We start from the raw sequence: 6,000 nt of genomic DNA, 5'->3' as shown, positions 1-6,000 counted from the left end.
AACATCACGGAACAGCTTCGTGTTTGTTCACAAACACTTAATGTCTAGTTATTATTATTATTCTTTGTTTCTCCCTAAATCCCATAGTGTTTGTACACGTTTTTGCGGCAGCCTAATCTCCTAAACCATAATACGAAAGAGTAAGTTTATTATACCAAATTGAAGCTTAGAACATAAGCTTAATTCTTATCGTAAAAAATGTAAAAAATTTTAATTAATAAGCCTTAATTAAGCTTGTGAATATTTAATTAGCAAACCTAGTTAACACCATATCTCAAAAATTAGACCGCCGATCCTGAAACTTTTTTCAGCTATACACTAGTCAGGTCCTGTTGATGTGATTTCCGACATAAAATTCTGGACGACGTCACCATGACGTCATGTAATGCACGTTTTGTGTCTGTGCACAAACACAATGGCTCTTCAAATCTATACTTTAAACTGGTCAAAAACACAATAACTTCTAAATAATTTATTTGTTAGTTTCCTAAATATCATATTATGTGTAGAAAAATACACTGATTCTAATAAGATTTGTTTCAGTCCATAAAAGCAATCAATGTTCGTCTATTAATTAATTAATCAATTAGAATCTTGGCATCATGGGTACAACGTAGTACTTCATGAATTGGGTGCAGTCACTTTCATTGCAATGTTTAAACATCTCTATGATGGGTTGAGGACTCTTGGGGAGAGTCTGAGAAGACGATGTCGTGATGTTTGCATCTTTAATTTGTTTTTGAAAAATGGCAACTAGTAACTAATTAACCACATGACCCTCATTTGCATATTCAATCAGAAAATCTTTGCAGCACCATATCTCAAGAAGTATACAGCCGATTTTAAGACTGTTTGTTGCTAAAGACTCTTTGGGGATTGGAGATTAATTTTGAAAAATCGTGACCTCAAGTTGACCTCTACTTCCGGGTCAACCGGAAGTGGGACCATATCTCAAGAACTATACAACAGATTATAAAACTTTTTTCAGTTATAAACTCCTTAGGCATAAAATATAACTTTTGACAAACCGTGACCTCAAGTTGACCTCTACTTCCGGGTCAACCGGAAGTGGGACCATATCTCATGAAATATACAACCGATTTTCAAACTTTTTTCAGTTATAGACTCCTTGGACATTCAAGATTAGTTTGAAACACATTTGACCCCATATTGACCTTTACTTCCGGGTCGACCGGAAGTGGGCCAATATCTCAAGAAGTACAAAGCCAATGTTCAAACTTCAGTTATAGACTCTAAGGCAATAAATATTAACTTTGAAAAACTGTGACCCTATGTTGACCTCTACTTCTGGGCAACCGGAAGTGGGACTATATATCAAGATCTTCACAACCGATTGCTTAAACTTTTTTAGTTATAGACTCCTTGGCATTGCAGATTAGTCTTTGGTAGCTGTGGGCCCATTTTGACCTTTACTTGTGGGTCAACCGGGAAGTGTGACCTAATACCAAGAGCTACACAATTTTTTTGAAACTTTTTTTCCAGTTATATATTCCTTGGGCAATGAAGCACATAATCAAAGCAAAACATCACGGAACAGCTTCGTGTTTGTTCACAAACACTTAATGTCTAGTTATTATTATTATTCTTTGTTTCTCCCTAAATCCCATAGTGTTTGTACACGTTTTCGTGGCAGCCTAATCTCCTAAACCATAATACGAAAGAGTGAGTTTATTATACCAAATTGAAGCTTAGAACATAAGCTTAATTCTTATCGTAAAAAATGTAAAAATTGTTAATTAATAAGCCTTAATTAAGCTTGTGAATATTTAATTAGCAAACCTTGTTAACACCATATCTCAAAAAGTAGACCGCCGATCCTGAAACTTTTTTCAGCTATACACTAGTCAGGTCCTGTAAATGTCATTTCCGACATAAAATTCTGGACGACGTCACCATGACGTCATGTTATGCACGTTTTGTGTCTGTGCACAAACACAATGGCTCTTCAAATCTATACTTTAAACTGGTCAAAAACACAATAACTTCTAAATAATTTATTTGTTAGTTTCCTAAATATCATATTATGTGTAGAAAAATACACTGATTCTAATAAGATTTGTTTCAGTCCATAAAAGCAATCAATGTTAGTCTATTAATTAATTAATCAATTATAATCTTGGCATCATGGGTACAACGTAGTACTTCATAAATTGGGTGCAGTCACTTTCATTGCAATGGTTAGACATCTCTATGGCTCTTGCAACACACTGCAGACCTGTATGGGTTGAGGACTCTCGGTGAGAGTCTGAGAAAACGATGTTGTGATGATTACACCTTTAATTTGTTGTTCAAAAATGGCAACTAGTAATTAGTTAACCACATGGCCCTCATTTGCATATTAAATTAGAAAATCTTTGCAGCACCATATCTCAAGAAGTATACAGCCGATTTTAAGACTGTTTGTTGCTAAAGACTCTCTGGGGATTGGAGATTAATTTTGAAAAATTGTGACCTCAAGTTGACCCCTACTTCCGGGTCGACCGGAAGTGGGTATATATCTCAAGAACTATACAACAGATTATAAAACTTTTTTCAGTTATAAACTCCTTAGGCATAAAATATAACTTTTGACAAACCGTGACCTCAAGTTGACCTCTATTTCCGGGTCAACCGGAAGTGGGACCATATCTCAAGAAATATACAATCGATTTTCAAACTTTTTCAGTTATAGACTCCTTGGACATTCAAGATTAGTTTGAAACACATTTGACCCCATGTTCACCTTTACTTCCGGGTCGACCGGAAGTGGGCCCATATCTCAAGAAGTACAAAGCCAATGTTCAAACTTCAGTTATAGACTCTAAGGCAATTAATATTAACTTTGGAAAACTGTGACCCTATGTTGACCTCTACTTCTAGGTCAACCGGAAGTGGGACTATATATCAAGATCTTCACAACCGATTGCTTTAACTTTTTCAGTTATAGACTCCTTGGCATTGCAGATTAGTCTTTGGTAGCTGTGGGCCCATTTTGACCTTTACTTGCGGGTCAACCGGGAAGTGTGACCTAATACCAAGAGCTACACAACTTTTTTGAAACCTTTTTTTTCAGTTATATACTCCTTGGGCAATGAAGAACATAATCCAAGCAAAACAACAAGGAACAGCTTCGTGTTTGTTCACAAACACTTAATGTCTAGTTATTCTTTGTTTCTCCCTAAATCCCATAGTGTTTGTACACGTTTTTGCGGCAGCCTAATCTCCTAAACCATAATACGAAAGAGTGAGTTTATTATACCAAATTGAAGCTTAGAACATAAGCTTAATTCTTATCGTAAAAAATGTTAAAATTGTTAATTAATAATCCTCAATTAAGCTTATGAATATTTAATTAGCAAACCTTGTTAACACCATATCTCAAAAAGTAGACCGCCGATCCTGAAACTTTTTTCAGCTATACACTAGTCAGGTCCTGTTAATGTGATTTCCGACATAAAATTCTGGACGACGTCACCATGACGTCATGTAATGCACGTTTTGTGTCTGTGCACAAACACAATGGCTCTTCAAATCTATACTTTAAACTGGTCAAAAACACAATAACTTCTAAATAATTTATTTGTTAGTTTCCTAAATATCATATTATGTGTAGAAAAATACACTGATTCTAATAAGATTTGTTTCAGTCCATAAAAGCAATCAATGTTCGTCTATTAATTAATTAATCAATTAGAATCTTGGCATCATGGGTACAACGTAGTACTTCATAAATTGGGTGCAGTCACTTTCATTGCAATGTTCAAACATCTCTATGGCTCTTGCAACACACTGCGGACCTGTATGGGTTGAGGACTCTCGGGGAGAGTCTGAGAAGACGATGTCGTGATGTTTGCATCTTTAATTTGTTTTTGAAAAATGGCAACTAGTAACTAATTAACCACATGACCCTCATTTGCATATTAAATTTGAAAATCTTTGCAGCACCATATCTCAAGAAGTATACAGCCGATTTTAAGACTGTTTGTTGTCAAAGACTCTTTGGGGATTGGAGATTAATTTTGAAAAATCGTGACCTCAAGTTGACCCCTACTTCCGGGTCGACCGGAAGTGGGACCATATCTCAAGAACTATACAACAGATTATAAAACTTTTTTAAGTTATAAACTCCTTAGGCAGAAAATATCACTTTTGACAAACCGTGACCTCAAGTTGACCTCTACTTCCGGGTCAACCGGAAGTGGGACCATATCTCAAGAAATATACAACCGATTTTCAAACTTTTTTCAGTTATAGACTCCTTGGACATTCAAGATTAGTTTGAAACACATTTGACCCCATGTTGACCTTTACTTCCGGGTCGACCGGAAGTGGGCCCATATCTCAAGAAGTACAAAGCCATTGTTCAAACTTCAGTTATAGACTCTAAGGCAATAAATATTAACTTTGGAAAACTGTGACCCCAAGTTGACCTCTACTTTTTCAGTTATAGACTCCTTGGCATTGCAGATTAGTCTTTGGTAGCTGTGGGCCCATTTTGACCTTTACTTGTGGGTCAACCGGGAAGTGTGACCTAATACCAAGAGCTACACAACTTTTTTGAAACCTTTTTTTCAGTTATATATTCCTTGGGCAATGAAGCACATAATCCAAGCAAAACATCACGGAACAGCTTCGTGTTTGTTCACAAACACTTAATGTCTAGTTTTTATTATTATTATTAGCTGTTCCGAACTTTCAGTCGGAACAGCTATTGTTTTCGTCCAGATTATTATTTTTTTTTATTATTATTATTATTATTATTATTATTATTATTATTATTCTTTGTTTCTACCAAAAACCCATTGACTTAACACATGAACTTTCTTAATAACATAGTATTAATTTACCATTATAAGAAACAAGTAAATGATATACCACATGAAAGCCTATGATTTGACTTACTTTTTAAATGTCGTTTGATTAAAATTCTTAATTAATTATTCACGTTACAGGGGTGTGAATATTTAATTAGCCAATTTTGTGACAGTCATATCTCAAGAAGTATTCATCCGATCCTGAAACTTTTTTCAGCTATACACTAGTCAGGTCCTGTTAATGTGATTTCCGACATAAAATTCTGGACGACGTCACCATGACGTCATGTAATGCACGTTTTGTGTCTGTGCACAAACACAATGTCTCTTGAAGTGTAAACAAACCCAGCTTTCCAGAACATAATTTATTCGATTAAAATTAAATTACATGTTGTACACTTCCCAAAATTGCTTTAGATTAAGATATATGTTATTGATGGTCATTTTAAAAGCATCAGAACTTATAGAAACAGTGTAATTATTTTAAAAAACCTGTATTTCCGGGGAAGTTTTTTCAAAGATCATGGGTACGGCGTAAAACTTGATTTGAATAGTCAAAATTGTAAAACTGTTAACTTGACCAAGTCCTTATACCATTTTCGACCGGTGTTATTGCGTTTTTTTTTTCAATATACATAGATTTCTTACGGTAACCGACTAGCACAAGTCTAAACTTGTTCCCAAAATTTGACAAGCCTGAGCATGGTGCGTCGTGGACCGGGTTCATTTCAGCCGACGAGCGTGGACGACGAAAACAGACCGCCCGGGATTTGGAATTATTTACGGGTAAAGTCACCTTGTTCGCGCCGGGGACCATTTGCCTAAACTAATTCCAGTATTTCGCGTTACGTTTGGAAATTAGACCATGACAAACAAAAACTCTTTGACAGGAATACAAAAGCAGAGATTTTATTATGCTGACGTTTCTCTGGTGGTTGAGTGGCTCAGTTTTATAGAGCTGCTTATAATAAACAGGCAAAACATTTTGCTTTACAAAATTGCAGAAATTGAGCAGAATACCTGGATTCACAACTTGAACATGAGGCATGGTTAAGCTGCTTTTTGTGTTTAAAAAGCTATTATGTAGTTTGGTCCTGGGCCAATGGCTTTTAAAGGAAATAATCGCAGCGCTTACGTAATCAGGGAACTGTGCTTACGCTAAGCGTATTTTACAGCTTAGCAGGGA

The sequence above is a fragment of the Asterias rubens genome, chromosome 3 (assembly GCF_902459465.1).
Source record: "Asterias rubens chromosome 3, eAstRub1.3, whole genome shotgun sequence".
NCBI lineage: Eukaryota > Metazoa > Echinodermata > Asteroidea > Forcipulatida > Asteriidae > Asterias > Asterias rubens.
This window is presented reverse-complemented; position numbering follows the sequence as displayed.